At 42.9% G+C, this 22,881-nt stretch overlaps 1 protein-coding gene across 3 annotated transcripts in view; it reads right to left on the reverse strand.

Moving 5' to 3' along the window:
- ripor3 (RIPOR family member 3) overlaps positions 1-17,054 on the reverse strand; it is a 79,810-nt gene extending 62,756 nt beyond the window's left edge. For 2 of the 3 annotated variants that reach the window (XM_014131628.2, XM_014131629.2), the window contains exon 1: positions 16,461-17,039. The gene's annotated coding sequence lies outside the window, so the exon portion shown is untranslated. Of the gene's footprint in view, positions 1-16,460 lie in introns of all 3 variants that reach the window. The other variant, XM_014131631.2, reaches the window with a different exon arrangement.
- Positions 17,055-22,881: the final 5,827 nt, after the last annotated feature.

The raw sequence follows: 22,881 nt of genomic DNA on the forward strand, positions 1-22,881 counted from the left end.
GTGGAGTGCAATGGAGATTGCATCATCTGTGGATCTGTTTGGGCGGTATGCAAATTGGAGTGGGTCTAGGGTTTCTGGGATAATGGTGTTGATGTGAGCCATTACCAACCTTTCAAAGCACTTCATGGCTACGGACGTGTGTGTGGAGTCCCTCGCCCTCCATTTGGTAAATCCGACCACAACTCTATCCTCCTGATTCCTGCTTACAAGCAAAAATTAAAGCAGGAAGCACGAGTGACTCGGTCTATAAAAAAAGTGGTCAGATGAAGCAAATGCTAAATTACGGGACTGTTTTGCTGTCAGACTGGAACATGTTCCAGGATTCTTCCGATGGTATTGAGGAGTACACCACATCAGTCACTGGCTTTATCAATAAGTGTATCGAGGACGTCATCCCCACAGTGACTGTACGTACTTACCCCAACCAGAAGCCATGGATTACAGGCAACATTGTCTGAAGGACAAGTGTATATATATCAAAAGTCTCATGGAATGTAGGCCTACATTGACCATCACACATTGGCTGCTACAGTAGGCTGAATGATAGAACAGCTATTTCCATGTAAAAATGTTATGTGATGCATTTTCTCCATTGTTTTTGATTGTAGGCCACTCTGGTAGGCCTACACAATAATCACATAGCCACAGTAGTATACATGGCCACTGTTGAAATTGCAACTTAATGCAGGTACAGCCAGTGTTCACAGTAAACACGCACTGGAAGTTGCACAGAATTTTCACAATGTTCAAGTTTGCGCTCAGCAGACCTGAAATTTACTGTGTAAATTTTTTTTGAGGGAACATTGGTGGACACCCTTCAAAATTTGTGGATTCAGCTATTTCAGCCATGCCTGTTGTTGAAAGGTGTATAAAATCAACCGCACAGCCATGCAATCTCCATGGACAAACATTGGCAGTAGAATGGCCTTACTGAAGAGCTCAATGACTTTCAACGTGGCACTGTCAAAGGATGCCACCTTCCAACACGTCAGTTGTCAAATTTCTGCCCTGCTTGAGCTGCCCTGGTCAACTGTAAGTGCTGTTATTGTGAAGTGGGAACGTCTAGGAGCAACAATGGCCCAGCTGCGAAGTGGTAGGTCACACAAATATTGGAGTGCATAGCGTGTAAAAATCAGCTGTCCTCGATTGCAACACTCACTACCGAGTTCCAAACTGCCCCTGGAAGCAACGACAGCACAAGAACTGTTCGTCGAGAGCTTCATGACATTGGTTTCCATGGCCGAGCAGCCGCACACAAGCCTAAGATAAATTCTAAGTGTCGGCTGGAGTGGTGTAAAGCTCTGGACTCTGGAGCAGTGGAAATGCATTCTCTGGAGTGATGAATCACACGTCACCATCTGGCAGTCCGATGGACAAATCTGGGTTTGGCGAATGCCAGGAGAACACTACCTGCCTGAATGCATAGTTTTAACTGGAAAGTTTGGTGGATGGGGGTTGGGGGGGCTTTCTATGACCAACACATGCATATCTGTATTCCCAGTCATATGAAATCAATAGATTAGGGCCTAATGAATTTATTTCAATTGACTGATTTCCTTATTTGAACTGTAACAGTTAAATCTTTGAAATTGTTGCATGTTGTGTTTATATTTTTGTTCAGTGTACAGTCTTGGCCAAAAGTTTTGAGAATGACAAAAATATTAATTTTCACAAAGTTTGCTGCTTCAGTGTCTTTAGATATTTATGTCAAATGTTACTATGGAATACTGAAGTATAATTACAAGCATTTCATAAGTGTCAAAGGCTTTTATTGACAATTACATGAAGTTGATGCAAAGAGTCAATATTTGCAGTGTTGACCCTTCTTTTTAAAGACCTCTGCTATCCGCCCTGGCATGCTGTCAATTAACTTCTGGGCCACATCCTGATTGATGGCAGCCCATTCTTGCATAATCAATGCTTGGAGTTTGTCAGAATTTGTGGGTTTTTGTTTGTCCACCCGTCTCTTGAGGATTGATCACAAGTTCTCAATGGGATTAAGATCTGGGGAGTTTCCTGGCCACGGGCCCAAAATATTGATGTTTTGTTCCCTGAGCCACTTAGTTATCACTTTTGCCTTATGGCAAGGTGCTCCATCATGCTGGAAAAGGCATTGTTCATCACCAAACTGTTCCTGGATGATTGGGAGAAGTTGCTCTCAGAGGATGTGTTGGTACCATTCTTTATTCATGGCTGTGTTCGTAGGCAAAATTGTGAGTGAGCCCACTCCCTTGGCTGAGAAGCAACTCCACACATGAATGGTCTCAGGATGCTTTACTGTTGGCATGACACAGGACTGATGGTAGCGCTCACCTTGTCTTCTCCGGACAAGGTTTTTTCCGGATGGCCCAAACAATTGGAAAGGGGATTCATCAGAGAAAATGACTTTACCCCAGTCCTCAGCAGTCCAATCCCTGTACCTTTTGCAGAATATCAGTCTGTCCCTGATGTTTTTCTTGGAGAAAAGTGGCTTCTTTGCTGCCCTTCTTGACACCAGGTCATCCTCCAAAAGTCTTTGCCTCACCTGCCTGCTGACATTCCTGAGCAAGCTCTGTACTGGTGGTGCCCCGATCCCGCAGCTGAATCAACTTTAGGTGACAGTCCTGCCGCTTGCTGGACGTTCTTTGGCGCCCTGTTGCCTTCTTCACAACAATTGAACCGCTCTCCTTGAAGTTCTTGATGATCCGATAAATGGTTGATTTAGGTACAATCTTCCTGGCAGCAATATCTTTGCCTGTGATGCACTTTTAGTGCAAAGCAATGATGACGGCACGTGTTTCCTTGCAGCTAACCATGATTGACAGAGGAAGAACAATGATTCCAAGCACCACCCTCCTTTTGAAGCTTCCAGTCTGTTATTCGAACTCAATCAGCATGACAGAGTGATCTCCAGCCTTGTTCTCGTCGACACTCACACCTGTGTTAACGAGAGAATCACTGACATGATGTCAGCTGGTCCTTTTGTGGCAGGGCTGAAATGCTGTGGAAATGTTTTTTAGGGATTCAGTTCATTTGCATGGCAAAGAGGGACTTTGCAATTAATTGCAATTCATCTGATCACTCTTCATAACATTCTGGAGTATATGCAAATTGCCATAATACAAACTGAGGCAGCAAACTGAAAAATAATATTTGTGTCATTCTCAAAACTTTTAGCCACGACTTCTTAAGAAGTTGACATCACTATAGAAAGAATTGGCGTTGTATAAACCCTTTTAGTTTTCTTTGACTGATTGAGCATGTTGTCTATTGTAATGATGAGCATTCTTTTCGGTTAACCGGATCTTTTGGCCTGTTCACCTAAAAGAGCCGTTCATTTTTCTGCAAAACAGCTCTACGTTGAGTGGTGTGTGGACCAGAATGAGGATCTCTCCTCACTACCTAATGAATGGCTATTTTACAGATGGGATCTGGTTCCTGACGTTCACCAAAAAGAGTAATTCAAAAAGAGCAGTTCATTTGAGAACAACCTATCACTACTCTATTGCAGTGAGTGTTTCTCGTTGTTACTAAATCACTGTTTTGGGAAGGGATGTTTCTCCTCTCTTCTCTGCATGTTGAGCATAGCTGTTCACTCAGGGGACTGTTACTCATCAATGCACTTTAACTCCAGCATGACCGTTCCCCAAGAGCCAGTCAGCTTCCTTTGGCTCTGCGTCACAGATGACGAGGGCCTCGCAATGCATAATCTGATAATCATAATAATATGTCTGTTTCTCTGCTCTCCTCGCAAAAAAAAAAGAACAACGAGCCTCTCCTAAGGAGGCATTTGTAAGGTAGAAACACTCTGGAACATTTGGACCTATATGGAAATAGAGCGTATGAAAGTTGTGAGCCCAAATAAGTCCATTGTGCAACGTATATTTAAGCAAAAAGGCATGGGGTGTGTGGTATATGGCCAATATACCATTGCTAAGGGCTGTTCTTAGGCACGATGCATCCCGGAGTGCCTGGATACAGCCATTAGCCGTGGTATATTGGCCATACACCACAAACCCCTGAGGTGCCTTATTACTATTATAAACTGGTTAACAATGTAATTAGAGCAGTAAAAACAAGTGTTTTGTCATACCTATGGTATACGGTCTCATATACCACAGCTGTCAGCCAATCAGCATTCAGGGCTGGATCCACCCAGTTTATAATATACGGTGTATCCCAAAAGCATTGTGTGGTCAAAGCATTTTCCTCAGGGGAAAGAATGGTGTTAAGAAGTCATGCTCACTCTGTTTGGGGCTCTCCTAAAGATTTACACAGGTCTGGGAGAGGGGATTGACAGATTGTGGGTGAGTGAATAAGTGAGTGAATAAGTGAGTGAATAAGTGAGTGAGTGAGAGAGAGTGTAAGAGAGAGCGAGATACATGTTTTCACTGACACTGAAAAGCTGTTTCACAGAGATGGAGGGATGGGGAGGTGAAGGGGTAGGGGCTACAGAGGGAAACCAAGAATCCCCAGAAAGCAACATTTAGTGAGCAAGGTGGAGGGTGGGGAGCGCACAAAATGTTCCACCTTTTTGTTTTGAGTTTTACTGACTGGACAAGAGGTAAAGAGACTATAAGCGTTTCTCCATATGCTGTGGTTGAGTAAAGAGACATGTGAATTGTTGTTTCCTAGGAGATAACATCCTGAAATTGTGTGCGTAATTCATCCTCCAACCACAAGGGAGAGGAAAGCAACGGAGCGCATCATTCAATTCTATCAGTGTATGGGTATGTATGCATATGCATTCATTTAGACTTAGAGAGTAAGGCTAAAAGAGACACAGTATCAAAAACAATCAGAACTCTTCCTCAACTTCGCTTCAACCAAATGTACAGTACCAGTCAAAGGTTTGGACACACCTACTCATTCAAGGGTTTTTCTTTATTTTGCCTACTTTCTATATTGTAGAATAATAGTGAAGACATCAAAACAATGAAATAACACACATGGAATCATGTAGTAACCAAAAAAGTGTTAAACAAATCAAAATATACACTGCTCAAAAAAATAAAGGGAACACTTAAACAACACATTATAGATCTGAATGAAAGAAATAATCTTATTAAATACTTTTTTCTTTACATAGTTGAATGTGCTGACAACAAAATCACACAAAAATAATCAATGGAAATCCAATTTATCAACCCATGGAGGTCTGGATTTGGAGTCACACTCAAAATTAAAGTGGAAAACCACACTACAGGCTGATCCAACTTTGATGTAATGTCATTAAAACAAGTCAAAATGAGGCTCAGTAGTGTGTGTGGCCTCCACGTGCCTGTATGACCTCCCTACAACACCTGGGCATGCTCCTGATGAGGTGGCGGATGGTCTCCTGAGGGATCTCCTCCCAGACCTGGACTAAAGCATCCGCCAACTGCTGGACAGTCTGTGGTGCAACGTGGCGTTGGTGGATGGAGCGAGACATGATGTCCCAGATGTGCTCAATTGGATTCAGGTCTGGGGAACGGGCGGGCCAGTCCATAGCATCAATGCCTTCCTCTAGCAGGAACTGCTGACACACTCCAGCCACATGAGGTCTAGCATAGTCTTGCATTAGGAGGAACCCAGGGCCAACCGCACCAGCATATGGTCTCACAAGGGGTCTGAGGATCTCATCTCGGTACCTAATGGCAGTCAGGCTACCTCTGGCGAGGACATGGAGGGCTGTGCGGCCCCCCAAAGAAATGCCACCCCACACCATGACTGACCCACCGCCAAACCGGTCATGCTGGAGGATGTTGCAGGCAGCAGAACGTTCTCCACGGCTTCTCCAGACTCTGTCATATCTGTCACGTGCTCAGTGTGAACCTGCTTTCATCTGTGAAGAGCACAGGGCGCCAGTGGCGAATTTACCAATCTTGGTGTTCTCTGGCAAATGCCAAACGACCTGCACGGTGTTGGGCTGTAAGCACAACCCCCACCTGTGGATGTCGGGCCCTCATACCACCCTCATGGAGTCTGTTTCTGACCGTTTGAGCAGACACATGCACATTTGTGGCCTGCTGGAGGTCATTTTGCAGGGCTCTGGCAGTGCTCCTCCTGCTCCTCCTTGCACAAAGGCGGAGGTAGCGGTCCTGCTGCTGGGTTGTTGCCCTCCTACGGCCTCCTCCACGTCTCCTGATGTACTGGCCTGTCTCCTGGTAGCGCCTCCATGCTCTGGACACTACGCTGACAGACACAGCAAACCTTCTTGCCACAGCTCGCATTGATGTGCCATCCTGGATGAGCTGCACTACCTGAGCCACTTGTGTGGGTTGTAGACTCCGTCTCATGCTACCACTAGAGTGAAAGCACCGCCAGCATTCAAAAGTGACCAAAACATCAGCCAAGAAGCATAGGAACTGAGAAGTGGTCTGTGGTCTCCACCTGCAGAACTACTCCTTTATTGGGGATGTCTTGCTTATTGCCTATAATTTCCACCTGTTGTCTATTCCATTTGCACAACAGCATGTGAAATGTATTGTCAATCGGTGTTGCTTCCTAAGTGGACAGTTTGATTTCACAGAAGTGTGATTGACTTGGAGTTACATTGTGTTGTTTAAGTGTTCCCTTTATTTTTTTGTGCAGTATATTTGATATTTAAGATTTTTCAAAGTAGCCACCCTTTGCCTTAATGACAGCTTTGCACATTCTTGGCATTCTCTCAACCAGCTTCATGAGGTAATCACCTGGAATGGATTTCAATTAACATGTGCACCTTGTTAATTAAAAGTTAATTTGTGGAATTTTTTGAACAGCTCAAGTAAGCAAAGAGAAACAACAGTCCATCATTACTTTACATGAATGTCAGTCAACACGGAAAATTTCAAGAACTTTGAAAATTTCTTCAAGTGCAGTCACAAAAACCATCAAGCGCTATGATAAAACTGGCTCTCATGAGGTCTGCCACAGGAAATGAAGACTCAGAGTTAACTGCACCTCAGATTGTAGGCTAAATAAATGCTTCACAGAGTTCAAGTAACAGACACATCTCAACATCAACTGTTTAACGGAGACTGCGTGAATCAGGCCTTCATTGCTGCAAAGAAACCACTACTAAAGGACACCAATAATAAGAAGAGACTTGCTTGGCCCAAAAAACATAAGCAATGGACATTAGACCGGTGGAAATCTGTCCTTTGGTCTGATGAGTCCAAATTTTAGATTTTTGGTTCCAACCGCCGTGTCTTTGTGAGACGCAGTGTAGGTGAACGGATGATCTCCGAATGTGTGGTTCCCACCGTGAAGCATGGAGGAGGTGTGATGTGTGGGGGTGCTTTGCTGGTGACACTGTTGTGATTTATTTCGAATTCAAGGCACACTTAACCAGCAAGGCTACCACAGCATTCTGCAGTGATACGCCATCCCATCTGGTTTGCGTTTATTGGGATTATCATTTGTTTTTCAACAGGACAATGACCCAAAACACACCTCTAGGTTGTGAAGGGCTATTTGACCAATAAGGAGTGTGATGTAGTGCTGCATCAGATGACCTGGCCTCCACAATCACCCGACCTCAACCCAGTTGAGATGGTTAGGGATGAGTTGGACCGCAGAGTGAAGGAAAAGCAGCCAACAAGTGCTCAGCATATGTGGGAACTCCTTCAAGACTGTTGGAAAAGCATTCCTCATGAAGCTGGTTGAGAGAATGCCAAGCGTGTGCAAAGCTGTCATCAAGGCAAAGGGTGGCTACTTTGAAGAATCTAAAATCTAAAATATATTTTGATTTGTTTAACACTTTTTTGGTTACTACATGATTCCATATGTGTTATTTCATAGTTTTGATGTCTTCACTATTATTCTACAATTTAGAAAATAGGAAAAATAAAGAAAAACCCTTGAATGAGTTGGTGTGTCCAAACTTTGTTTGCTGTACATGCAAACATACTGTATGAATGCTCCCCGCATCCCACCCAAGAGAGAGGGAAAAAGAGACATGCCCCAAATCAGTTCCTTGTGTTTCCAGCTTCACATGTGCTTGTGTACATTGGAGAAGGGGGCCTGTGTTTACATGTGAGAGGTATGATGTATGCTGCTCTCTCATAAGGGGGCTACTCACAAATCCAGAGCCAGCCCCACCAAGAGACTGTGTAAATCACTCACAGGTCAGCAGTAATTGTTAAGAAACAGCCTCTCCAATGGGCAGATAGGTCCACAATAGGGCACAGAGGAGGGGATCCCGACACAAACATACACATAGATAGACCTAGGCTACACACGTCCCCCAATATACCTACACAATACTCATATACACTACATGAGCAAAAGTATGTGGACACCTGCTCGTTGAACATCTCATTCCAAAATCATGGGCATTAATATGGAGTTGGTCCCGTCTTTGCTGTTATAACAGCCTCCACTCTCCAGGGAAGGCTTTCCACTAGATGTTGGAACATTGCTACTGGGACTTGCTTCCATTCAGCCGCAAGAGCATTAGTGAGGTCGGGCACTGATGTTGGGCAATTAGGCCTGGCTCGCAGTCGACATACCAGTCCATCCCAAAGGTGTTTGATGGGGTTGAGGTCAGGGCTCTGTGCAGGTCAGTCAAGTTCTTCCACACCAATCTCGCAGGTAGCGTTCTTCTGTATGAACCTCACTTTGTGCACGGGGGCATTGTCATGCTGAAACAGGAAAGGGCCTTACCCAAACTATTGCCACAAAGTTGGAAGCATAGAATCATCTAGAATGTCATTGTATGCTGTAAAGTTAAGATTTCCCTTCACTGGAACTAAGGGGCCCAGTCCCAACCATGAAAAACAGCCCAGGCCATTATTCCTCCTCCACCTAACATTATAGTTGGCACTATGCATTCAGGCAGGTAGCATTCTCTTGCCATCCACCAAAACCAGATTTGTCCGTCGGACTGTCAGATGGTGAAGCGTGATTCATCCCTCCAGTGAACACCTTTCCGCTGCTCCAGAGTTAAATGGCGACAAGCTTTACACCACTCCAGCCAACACTTGGCATTGCGCATGGTGATCTTAGGCTGACGTTGCTTCCAGAAGCAGTTTGGAACTCAGTAGTGAGTGTTGTAACCGAGGACAGACGCTTCAGCACTCAGGGGTCCCATTCTGTGAGCTTGTGTGGCCTACCACTTCGCTGCTGAGCCGTTGTTGTTCCTAGATGTTTCCACTTCACAATAACAGCACTTACAGTTGACCAGGTCAGCTCTAGCAGGGCAGAAATTTTACGAACTGACTTGTTGTAAAGGTGGCATCCTATGATGTTGCCACGTTGAAAGTCACTGAGCTCTTCAGTAAGGCCATTCTACTGCCAATGTTTGTCTATGGAGATTGCATGGCTGTTTGCTCGATTGAATAGACCTGTCAGCAACGGGTGTGCCTGAAATAGCCAAATATACTAATTTGAAGGGGTGTCCACATACTTTTGTTTATATAGTGTATGTATACCCCCACACTCAGACATATACATTCAAAGAAATAACAAACACATAAATAAGCACACACACACACACACACACGCACACAACCTGGACCACAGGCTAACCACTGGAACCCTCACCAGAGAGACCCTCTCGTAAAGAAAAGGCCCATTAAACCTTGATACTAATTCTGTAACCCGAAACCATGAGACGCTTTAGCGCCATACAAGCAAGCACAAACTTCCTTTAAACACATCGTTCACATACAGGGAGCGTTTTATACATTTTTTAAGATATTCGGGGTATATAATGGTTAGTCAAAATGTTTTCTCCAGATGCTGCATGCCTCTCTCCATGCTTGCTCTCTGCTCCCTTTTGGTGATGAACTTGGCCCCTGCATGATTTATCATGGCATCTTAATCATTCCCCTATTGTTGTCATATCTTCATCATGGCATAATTATCAGCATTATTTATTTGCTGAAAGTGAATCAAATGTAAATCAAATGACATTTCTGCCTCTAAAGTTCAAGTCAAACCCTGTTTTGTAGTGCCAAATGTGAAAAATTATATCTGAACGATTGTTGCCCTTTCCCCATATTAGTATTGTGCTCATCAGTTATAACCTTTCTCTTAACAATAGGAAGGCCATTCATATCGATCTTCCAGGCAATGTCCCAAATGGCACTCTATTCCCTATAACGTGCACTACTTTTGACTAGGGCCGATAGTGTACATTGTGTATAGGGAATAGGGTGCAACTTCAGACATTCAAATCAAATCAAATCAAACATTATTTGTCACATGCGCCGAATACAACAAGTGTAGACTTTACCGTGAAATCCTTACTTACAAGCCCTTAACCAACAGTGCAGTTCAAGAAGAAATTAAGAAATGTTTTACCAAGTAGACAAAAATAAAAAGTAATAATAAAAAGTAACACAATAACAATAACAATAATGAAGCTATATACAGGGGGCACTGGTACTGAGTCAGTGTGCGGGGGTACAGGTTAGTTGAGGTAATTTGTACATGTAGGTGGGGGTGAAGTGACCATGCATAGATAATAAACAGCGAGTAGCAGCAGTGTACAAAAGGGGGGGGGTGTCAATGTAAATTGTCCGGTGGCGATTTTATTAATTGTTCAGCAGTCTTATGGCTTGGGGGTAGAAGCTGTTGAGGAGCCTTTTGGTTCTAGACTTGGAGTTCCAGCACTGCTTGCTGTGCGGTAGCAGAGAAAACAGTCTATAACTTGGGTGACTGGAGTCTGACAATTTTATGGGCTTTCCTCTGACACCGCCTATTGTATAGGTCCTGAATGGCAGGAAGCTTGGCCCCAGTGATGCACTGGGCCGTTCGCACTACCCTCTGTAGCGCCTTATGGTCAGATGCCGAGCAGTTGCCTTACCAGGCGGTGATGCAACCGGTCAGGATGCTCTCGATGGTGCAGCTGTAGAACTTTTGAGGATCTGGGGACCCATACCAAGTCTTTTCAGTCTCCTGAGAGGGGAAAAGGTTTTGTCGTGCCCTCTTCACGACTGTCTTGGTAGTAATCGCAGTTCTGATGTCCAGAAGTTATTTTCGGTCATAAGAGACAGTAGCAGCAACATTATGTACACAATAAGTAAAAAAAATAAGTTACACAAAACAAAAAAATAACAAAATAGCACAATTGGTTGGGAGAATGTAAAACGTCAGCCATGTTCTTCGGCGCCATCTTGATTCAAAGCTGTTATGAAAATCCCTCCGGAATCAATACAAAGATGATTATGCTTAAGAATAAAATAGGAAAGACTCCACTTCCTGACTTACATAAAAGACGGTGCTTGGGGTATTCATGTAGGTCTATACAGTGGAGCATCAAAGGATGTCCCGCACCTCTCCAAGACCTACATATGTTTATGTATATGTGTACTTCGATGGGGTGGGTTCAAAGCAGAAGTAAACTTTTGGTTGGACCTTATGTGCAATTGACCAATACATATATCTTTATCTAAATGTGTGTCGTCGATCTAGGCAGACAATGACAATTATTTAAGGTGTGTGTGTGTGCTTGTGTGCACATGCGTGTGCAGAGTGAGGAGGGAATACATTCTAATTTACTCTCCTGCTGACTCTGTGAATTGAAGGCAAACCTGGAAAAGATGTCCGATTCTGTTATGCATTACTTGAATGCAGTGCTTGGCATAGGGAGGGAAAGGGAGGTGGGACTCTGTGTCTGGCTATTCACTAGCCAGCAGGTAAAATTGCATAGAAACAGATTATAGTTTTCAATATTTTATATGAAGAAAGTTTTATGTGCATTTTGACATTATGTGAATATAATGTCTTTCCCATGCAACATTCTGCATCATTACGATCACCATATTGTTCAAAAACAACTGTTGTTTTCCCCCAAAAAACATGCTAATAAAATGTGATGACCAGGGCCAGTTCCAAGCATAAGCGAGGTAAGTGGTCGCTAGTGGGCCCCCAAATCCAAAATATATAAATATTATAATTTTTCATTTTTCATTTTTATTGGGGGGGGGGTGACTCTTGGGGAGGGGGAGTGACTCAGTCGGGGTCTCAACTTACTATTGAGAGTGAGAATAGTAGAAAACACCAGGTGCAATTTTGAAATTTGGTAGTGCATTAGCAGTTTTTCTCTTGTTATTTCAGTCACAGACAGTCAATCAATTAGACATGTCAGCTAACAATTTTGAGAGTGGTGGTTAGTCTAGCCAGCTATCTATACTTAGTAGTAATCATGTCCGAATACCGACCAGGCACACAGGGCACGTGCCCAGGGGCCCTGACCTCCAGGGTGCCCCCATTGGTTTTGTTAATAATTGTCACTCAGATATCATATTAACATGGCATACAGTAAGTCATTACAAAATGTGTAGAATTGCAGGAAATTAGCCGTAAAACTGAAGAAATTATCTGAAAATGATATGTTATTGCCAGAGAGGTTTGGAACTGTCTTTCTTTTTGGTCTATTAACTACTTTACTGCATGGTGATGTCACCTTGGAAGGCCAACACTCCATCCCACCAAAACAGCCTGAAATTTCAGGCAGCTCTTACCAACAGCTCTTACACTAAAAGGGCATTATCATCATGTTCACAATTTCACAGTATTATTACAACCACATAGTGTGGAAATATATATGAAATAAGGAAATAAAGTTTTTGACTGCACTGGGCCTTTAAAACTGGTGATGAGGAGACTGGTTAAACAGTCAATATTTCAGGGAAACAAACAAATGGTTTTAACAATTCCCTTTAGAAACAAATAGGGTCACACAATTTCCACAGTGTCAACAAAATTAAAGGCTGGGTTTTTTGGTTTAAACCCAAGCCCAAACTCTCTCCCCTTTGGTATTTGTAGATAGCCACTTGAAAGCCTGAGAGATGACAGGGCAGACAGAGACAGATCCACGAGGAGTTCAATCAAGGCTTCTTTCAAGTTGATATTTTTGTTCTGTTTTGTTTTAATGGATCCCAGAGCTACTGGTGCCCTGCATCCTGTTTGTGTGGAATGCCAGATGGGCTGTATTAGTTCTGCATCCCAAATGGCACCCTATTCCCTATGGACCCTGGTCAAAAGTAGTGCACTACATGTTCATAGGGAATAGCATAACAAGCTTCCCCCATGACTAGACTCCTGAGATCATGGCTCCTGTACAGTGGCCCTGAAGGGACATTCACGACTTACATTGGACCGTATTTACTTTAGGCCGTAATGGATACAATAAAGGGCACAGAGGACAGTATATACTGTCCAGTAAGTGTTCTTTTTTTTCTCTCTCTCTCTCTCTCTCTCTCTCTCTCTCTCTCTCTCTCTCTCTCTCTCTCTCTCTCTCTCTCTCTCTCTCTCTCTCTCTCTCTCTCTCTCTCTCTCTCTCTCTCTCTCTCTCTCTCTCTCTCTCTACACACCTCAGTTGGAGGCAATGGGATGTTGGCTCTCGTTTGAAATGCAAAACACTCACAGGCCTGCATCCCATTCCCATCCTTCCTCTATTACTTCTCTCCTCATTCTTATTTTCTAAACGACTTATGTTCCAGGCAGAGGCAAAATCCCATTGCGGGAAGAAAAATAAGAATTGACAGCGGAAGAATCAGTATTAAATGCTCTGGTACACCAGTGGGAAGTATAGCCATTGAAATCACTGCAAAACTTTTGCCCCCACAACAACTAACGTTCAGCAGAACTCCTTGCTCAATAACTTCATGATAAAGCCTTGTTTCCTATCAGCACTGTACCTTTTTATCAGCATATGCCAATGCTTCCATACATTACTAATGTAAATGGTCATCTGGAAAAGTAAAACCGGATATCTGACTCCAGAGGATGGGGGTGCATTGAATTTTTCTATGTGTGCCATGGCATAGTTCCACAAATACCTTCCTGTAGTAGATGCCATTGTTCTCCAAAGCCACAGAAAGTGACACAATCCTATTCATTATTGGGTATGGACAGGCTAACTCTCTCATAATGTCTAGTTAACCATTGCAACTCAGTAGGCCTACTGTTACAAGGGAGCCTTCTGAGGATGTTTCCGTAACACAGTCTCTTTTCTCGCTTCAGTGTTACACATTTCTTCCTCTCAGAGTAATCAATGTTTTGGGTGTTAGGCACCATTCTGGGTATTATTTCGAAGCCAGGGAGGGATGTGTGTTGTTGTGTCCCAAATTAACCCTATTCCCTATGTAGTGCACTACAAGCTAGGAGGCTTCCTCCCTGGGGGTTGAGGAGGGAACATGGGGGACACAGAGGCCACGTATCAGTCTAAAAAGGAAATAGTTTGCAAACTTTTGCTAATGCTAGCTAACACATTCCATTTGTTTTCTGTTAGCCAAACATTCTATACCAACTGTACTAATCAATCTTCACATGCCGTTCTTATATGGCCTGTTGTCTAATATGTAATTCATTTGAAAGCTTTATTTTTCTCAGTAAAACGATACAGTTCTGTACAGTAGGGGTTACTCAATGTTATAAAGCGGAATATAAAGATAATTTACAATTTTTCCCATTTACTTTCTACAGTATTTGGACAGCCATTTGTTGTTGTTTCCTTTCCGTAAGGCTAATTTGTTTACTTAAGATATTCAAAAAAAATGTGTTTAGAGTGTCTCGGGTTTGTTGGTCTATGTGCTTATGTAAGAGGGGTGTTTGTTTAGAGTGTTCTGGGGTTTTTTGGTCTATGTTCTATGTTAGTGTATTTCTATGTTCAGTCTAGTCTATCTATTTCTATGTTGAGTTAATTGGTTTGACCTTCAATTGGAGGCAGCTGTTCCTTGTTGCCTCTGATTGAAGGTCCTATGTACAGGGGTGTTTGTGCTATGGGGGTTTGTGGGTAGTTGTCTCCTGTTTTGTGTCAGTGCATCTGACAGGACTGTTTAGTGTCGTTCGTTGTTTTGTATACGTGATTTGTTTGTTTTTCCTTCTTTTGATTTAATAAAGAAGATGAGTATACACGTTCCCGCTGCACCTTGGTCTAATCCTTACGACGCCCATTACAATAGGCGGTTGAATATCTAGTAAAGATAAATTATATTAGATTTTTTTCATATTAGATTTTTTCTTCCACTTTGACGTTAGAGTGTATTTTGTTTAGGCCATTGACAAACAAATGACAATTCAATCCATTTTAATCCCACTTTGTAATACAATAAAGTGTGGAAAATGTCAAGGGGTGGGAATACTTTCTGAAAGCACTGTACATGGTGTGATAGCTGATACTGTGGTGTATACAAATATATATTTCAAATGTTGTTAAAATGAAGTAAAAATATTTTGGGGAAAAAAGATGGGATTGTCCCGATTTACAAGAATAACTATCATCACAGAGATAGACCTACACTCTAAGAGAAAAAGGTTATTGGCTATGCAAGGTAATGTCTATGCAAGGTAATGGATCCTGAGAGCTGCTCAACTGACGTCTTAATTTTTCACTTTGATTTAAAAACATTTACCTCTTTCACTGAATTCCATCGCCATACGGTATGGGGGAAAAAACTGTTCTCACAACTGGAACTGAAACATTCATTCCTGGCTTGGATTTTCTCTCCCTTTCAGAGTTTCATATTTCTCAAGCGAGTAGTTTAATCTGGAATTCAGTTTCAGGTTCTCACAAAATGGCATCAATGCGAGTTGCAGGGGGGTGGTGGAGGAAGGGTGGGATGGGGATTGATGGGTGGGATCGAGTGGACGAGGGTGGAGGGGATGGAGGGTCATGATAACAGTACACTACGAAGTGGGATAGTACCATTGAAAGCATGTCCTGGGTCTAAGGCATTGTTCAGTCATTTTTAAGAGGCATAGTTTAGCCATTTTTCATAATTTAGTCCTATTTATCTTTAAATTAAGGATTGCAGCAACCCTCCCTGTCACCCTGCTAATAAGCCTACATGGGACCTGTCTGACTCTTCCTTGGAGGCTGCTTTTGATTAGCGTGTGTCAAAGCTCTGTTAGCCCTCATTACTCACACCAAAGCGGGTATTACTTCAGAATAGACATCATCAGCTTTACAATCTCTGGGAGAAACCCCAAGATAAAGTAGCCCAAAGAGAGCCCTAGTGTACAGTAAACAAAAACACCACTTCTACACAACCTCCATGCAACGTTATACAGTATTTAACTCGAAGCTTGAGGTTCCCGCACCTGTGGAAAGCACAGCTTGAAAGCGTTCAGTCCCCTCAAGTTTTCCCAACAGATAGATTGTGGCTCACCATTTTCCGTGAGCACGTGCCAGAGTTTGAAAAATAAACACGGAGGCTGCAGACTTGTGAGAAGACATGAGGCTTACTTGTTTTGAAATATCACCCTGCAGAAGTCAAACCTCTGCTCCAGCCTTGTTGTTTATGTTTGATCTGGCAAGCAACAGTCCAAGGGGTTCATGAGAAACTATGGCCGACATGCACTGTAAACAACTTTATCATCTGTATAGGCTCTCGGCAAATGCAAACATGTTTTTGGGCTAAAAGTCATGATGAGCGATTGCCTTGAAATGTAAAGGTGGACACTAAATGAACACAGCCAAAGCATGCAATACCTTTGACAGAGAAAGAGGCAAAGTAAATAATGGAAGTACAGTAATAGCACTGAAAGCAAATGTTTGACCTTACCTGATAGAAAACACACTCCTATCCTATGGTGAATGTGTATCCGACAGCCTCTTGAAGTGCCTCTGTGCTGCTCATCTCCAGAGCTATTGGTGTGTGTGTGTGTGTGTGTGTGTGTGTGTGTGTGTGTGTGTGTGTGTGTGTGTGTGTGTGTGTGTGTGTGTGTGTGTGTGTGTGTGTGTGTGTGTGTGTGTGTGTGTGTGTGTGTAGGCTGGGCAGCTGCCTGCTGACTCCTGATTGCAGAGAGACGGCTAAGCTGAGAGGCTCCAGGAGGTAGAAGTGACACTTGATTCCGAGAAGCTGCTTGGAAGAGAGGCTCGACACATCAAATAGCTCTCAGCAAACTCTCTCTCGCTCTCTCTGCTCCCACTCTCTCCTCTGCATCCTCTCTCTCTCCTGCTCCGTGTCATTCCTCCTCTCACGTCCAAGTTAAGGGTCTCCACTCCACTCCTCCCCTGCACTCTTTTCCCCAACCCCAATGCTTTGTCATTTCTCTCTCTTTTTCTCTCTCCTTCTCTTCCCCCCGCCCATTGTTTTCAGTGTCATTTCTCTTCTTTGTCTTGCTGGCCCAGAGTTACTTCAAAGCTGTAAATTAAAATGCCTCAGAGCCCTCTCCCCCTCCCCTTGGTCAGTTCCACGTTTGGCAGCTTGACTTAAACAGAAAACTTGGCAATCGCACCGTCCATACAGCTCTATTACACAGAGTTATTGCAACTCTACTACACAAAGGAATAACCCAAGAGGTGTCATGTGGGGAAACCAGCAAAACTGAGAGATTTAATTAAATTAACCCACAATACCTGTCACAAAATGTCTCTAGAGGTCCCAAATATAACATTTTGAGAGAAGGGCGACATCTAAACACTTTCTCCCTTTCGCTTTGACCACGTGCAAAAAGAGATAAGGAATGCAAGAGACTTATTTAGCTGCTCCACTTCACTCCCCATGTCATGTGACGGAGTAGATAGAGTTGAAGCATCTGTGTGTGGAGAGAATCTTTCGGTACCTGTGATTGGCTCTTCAACATGTGTCAAAGAGCCACATAAAAGCAAAATCTTTATATCCTGTAACTCTCACCCAGTTCCATTGTGAAAAAGAATAGCTTTAACAAACAGAATCCTATTACTGGATCTGATCAATCTTTACCCTACGCTTAATATTTTACTTGCTGTATGTTTACAGACTATGCTACTGGTCTAATCACTCTGTTGATGGTTCATGCTGACATATCAATGACATACACCAAATATTCACAGACTTAGTTTAGACCATGGAATGTTTATACTTTCATGATCCACCTTTATCTGATTAAAACTGATCATATTTTAGCATTCTAGATGTACTGTTTTGGAGTAACACAAATACTGCTCCCATCACAGCAAGAGACCATGCATTCAGCTGTACTGATATCTTGTTCTGTATGTTGCCAGTGATCTGTACTGTATATGACCTGTCTGTGCATATGGCTAATGTGACATAATAGCGCCCTCTGTTGTTGAATGTGTAACATGCAAAATAAATTAGACTCATCTCTCCATTGAAGTGCAGTTTATTCACCCCACTTACCTGTGGGTCTACAGCATCACTTAGTTTCCATGGATGAGGGAAGATAGAAATTATTGCATGTCAATCGTACTAACACACCAGTCCATCCAGAAAACCCAGACAGGCCAACTAGACGAAAGATGGACCAGCCCATCTGGCATTTGACCGCACTGCCCTACGGCCAGTCCATTTCTGCATTCATATAATATTATATGGAGAATGAACATAAATGGTTAGGCTATGGAGTGGAACTGACTAATCAGGAAGTCAGCTCATTGGCTTCTTCTTAATGAATTTGAGAGGAAAATCCAGGCAGATAGTACCTCCTAATGGAGCCAGACAGTGAGTACCAGCTATCCCAACTTGCTTGAAACAATGACTAGAAGATAGAAACAACTTCACTGAGAAAAGCAAAGAAGTTTAAGGTCGAAATCATTAAAAAAAGATTGGACTTTCTAGCTTTCTCTGGGCTGAGTTCCAAGCGAATTAGGAGAGGAGTGAGAAGGGAGAGCGCAGGGAAACAAGACAAATGTCGGGGATTGCAGGGGAGCACGGAACAGATGCCTAACTTCTTTAACCCTTACAGAACCAAATATGTTTCTCATCAAATGCTCAAGTCGCATATGGATTGGGGAATTCTAAGCGCGGAGCTGTAATTGTGATTTTTACACAAGAACTCCCAATGATCGTTTATTAACCAGTATTACTGAACTACAATAAAACTTGAATTTGAAACTTTTTGAAACGGACAAGCCCAGGTAGTTACTCCTGGTATTAGTCTGTTTTTTTTCTGTTTGGTGCATAAAGAACATGACCCAACTAATTGGGGATCCTAATAAATACTAAAAATACAATGTAGAAACTTTTTTCCAACATTGGAATGACCTGCAGATGTCTTCTTTGTTTTTTTGATTTTATCACTTCTTTCTGTTTAAAAAAAAAAGTGTACTTATTCTCTCTTGATGACAACAAATTGCTGTTGAATTCGTAAAATAACAGTTGAGTATGTATTTACTCATTTTCGATATTCTGAAGTAAAAACTGACCCTGCCCAATGTCTGTACAGGAGGCTACACCTGCAATTCTGCTTATCTTGCCAATGCTTTGATTGAGTCTCAAGAGCAGGGACTACACTTCCTGGAAAACAACACAGCAAACAGCCGCCGTGTACCGACTTGCATTAAAAGTTTTAGTCCCACTTTGAACGAACTACGCACTTTATAGAGTCTTTTCAAAACTAAGACTACATGCTTCAGAAACTCATACTCATGAAACAGGGTTGTGTAGGTTACTTTCTAAATGTAATCCATTACAGTTGCTAATTACCTGTCCAAAATTGGAATCAGTAACGTAACTTTTGGATTACCCAAACTCGGTAACGTTATCTGATTACATTACTGTTACTTAAGAGGCATTAGAAAAATGTATGCTACCAATTGAACGACATCTATTGCAAGCTAAATCAATGTTAAATTTACATTGCTGGCCATATATGGATGTTCAATTTTAGTTTTGTGGGTTGGTTATGTAGGCTTCCTCTAACCCATCGCTTTCTACTACATATATGATTCAATTTATTTATCCTTTATTTAACCAGGTAGGCAAGTTGAGAACAAGTTCTCATTTACAATTGCGACCTGGCCAAGATAAAGCAAAGCAGTTTGACAAATACAACAACACAGAGTTACACATGGAGTAAAACAAACATACAGTCAATAATATAGTAGAAAAATAAGTCTATATACAAAGTGAGCAAATGAGGTGAGATAAGGGAGGTAAAGGCAAAAAAGGCCATGGTGGCGAGGTAAATACAATATAGCAAGTAAAACACTGGAATGGTAGATTTGCAGTGGAAGAAAGTGCAAAGTAGAAATAATGGGGTGCAAACGAGCAAAATAAATACAGTAGGGGAAGAGGTAGTTGTTTGGGCTAAATTATAGATGGGCTATGTTCAGGTGCAGTAATCTGAGCTGCTCTGACAGCTGGTTGTTACGGCTGTCGTTAGAGGAAGGGGACCAAAGCGCAGCGTGGTAAGTGTTCATAAAGATTTAATGCTGAGAACACAGAAACAAAACGAAAGCCAACAGTTCTGTCAGGTCACATTTAACGAAACAGAAAACAACTACACACAAACACAGGTGGGAAAAGGCTGCCTAAGTATGATTCCTAATCAGAGACAACGATAGACAGCTGCCTCTGATTAGGAACCATACTCGGCCCAACACAAAGAAATACAAAACATAGAATGCCCACCCCACACCCTGACCTAACAAAATAGAGAAATAAACCGTCTCTCTCAGGTCAGGGCCTGACACTGGTGCTTAAAGCTAGTGACGGAGATAAGAGTTTCCAGTTTTAGAGATGTTTGTAGTTCGTTCCAGTCATTGGCAGCAGAGAACTGGAAGGAGAGGTGGCCGAAGGAGGAATTGGCTTTGGGGGTGACCAGAGAGATATACCTGCTGGAGCGTGTGCTACAGGTTGGTGCTGCTATGGTGACCAGCGAGCTGAGATAAGGGGGAACTTTACCTAGCAGGGTCTTGTAGATGACCTGGAGCCAGTGGGTTTGGCGATGAGTATGAAGCGAGGGCCAGCCAACGAGAGCGTACAGGTCGCAGTGGTGGGTAGTATATGGGGCTTTGGTGGCAAAACGGATGGCACTGTGATAGACTGCATGCAATTTATTGACTAGGGTATTGGAGGCTATTTTGTAAATGACATCGCCGAAGTTGAGGATCGGTAGGATGGTCAGTTTTACGAGGGTATGTTTGGCAGCATGAGTGAAAGATGCTTTGTTGCGAAATAGGAAGCCAATTCTAGATTTAACTTTCGATTGGAGATGTTTGATGTGAGTCTGGAAGGAGAATTTACAGTCTAACTAGACACCTAGGTATTTGTAGTTGTCCACATATTCTAAGTCAGAACTGTCCAGAGTAGTGATGCTGGACGGGCGGGCAGGTGCAGGCTGCTATCGGTTGAAGAGCATGCATTTAGTTTTACTTGTATTTAAGAGCAGTTGGAGGCCACGGAAGGAGAGTTGTATGGCATTGAAGCTCGTCTGGAGGGTAGTTAACACAGTGTCCAAAGAAGGGCCAGAAGTATACAGAATGGTGTCGTCTGCGTAGAGGTGGATCAGAGACACACCAGCAGCAAGAGCGACATCATTGATGTAGACAGAGAAAAGAGTCGGCCCAAGAATTGAACCCTGTGGCACCCCCATAGAGACTGCCAGAGGCCCGGACAACAGGCCCTCCGATTTGACACACTGAACTCTATCAGAGAAGTAGTTGGTGAACCAGGCGAGGCAATCATTTGAGAAACCAAGGCTATTGAGTCTGCCGATGAGGATGTGGTGATTGACAGAGTCGAAAGCCTTGGCCAGGTCAATGAATATGGCTGCACAGTATTGTTTCTTATCGATGGCGGTTAAGATATCGTTTAGGACCTTGAGCGTGGCTGAGGTGCACCCATGACCAGCTCTGAAAACAGATTGCATAGCGGAGAAGGTGCGGTGGGATTCGAAATGGTTGGTAATCTGTTTGTTGACTTGGCTTTCAAAGACTTTAGAGAGGCAGCGTAGGATAGATATAGGTCTGTAGCAGTTTGGGTCAAGAGTGTCCCCCCCTTTGAAGAGGGGGATGACCGCAGCTGCTTTCCAATCTTTGGGAATCTGAGATGACACGAAAGAGAGGTTGAACAGGCTAGTAATAGGGGTTGCAACAATTTCGGCAGATAATTTTAGAAAGAAAGGGTCCAGATTTTGCAGCTCTTTCAGAACATCAGCTGACTGGATTTGGGAGAAGGAGAAATGGGGAAGTCTTGGGCGAGTTGCTGTGGTGGGTGCAGTGCTGTTGACCGGGGTAGGGGTAGCCAGGTGGAAAGCATGGCCAGCCGTAGAAAAATGCTTATTGAAATTCTCAATTATAGTGGATTTATCAGTGGTGACAGAGTTTCCTATCCTCAGTGCAGTGGGCAGCTGGAAGGAGGTGCTCTTATTCTCCAAGGACTCCAAATTAAATCTTTACATTAAAAAACTAAGTCTATCAGAATTCCAGTCATTCCAATAAATGTTATACCCCTTGATCTTCAAGAAAAGGACTTGGAAATGCGGAAGTATAGATTAGCCAACTTGTTTTACCTGAGCATAACCACTAAACTAAGGACTTATTAACCAGCCCTACTATGTTGTTTATCATTTTGTTGTCACGGAGTACTGATTGGGCTCATTGATTCGAGTTGGGAAAAAAATGCTGCGCTCATGGAATGGCATGCTTTGAGCACTACTGAAAATTGCTATTTACAGTTGAAGTCGGAAGTTTACATACACCTTAGCCAAATACATTTAAACTCAGATTTTCTCAATTCCTGACATTTAATACCAGTATGTAACGGCCGTCGTAGTGAATGGACCAAGGCGCAGCGGGTACGTGAATGCTCATGTTTATTTACCAAAACAAAACGAACAGACGACAAACAGACGACAAACAGTCTTGCAGGCAACACACAGCTATGCAAAGAACAACCTCCCACAATTCCCAAAACAAACATACTCCTAATTATAGGACCTTCAATCAGAGGCAACGACACACAGCTGCCTCCAATTGAAGGCCCCAATCCCAAATACCTAAACATAGAAATAAACACCCTAGACTCGACATAGAAATATACAATATAGAACTAAACCAAAACCCAGGAATACATAAATCAAACGCCCCTCTACATAAACACACACTCAAAACCATATAAAACAAATATCACCTGCCACGTCCTGACCAAACTATAATAACAAATAACCCCTTTACTGGTCAGGACGTGACACAGTAAAAATTCCCTGTCTTGGGTCAGTTAGGATCACCACTTTATTTGAAGAATGTGAAATGTC

Source organism: Salmo salar, chromosome ssa12 (genome assembly GCF_905237065.1).
Source record: "Salmo salar chromosome ssa12, Ssal_v3.1, whole genome shotgun sequence".
Taxonomy (NCBI): Eukaryota; Metazoa; Chordata; class Actinopteri; order Salmoniformes; family Salmonidae; genus Salmo; species Salmo salar.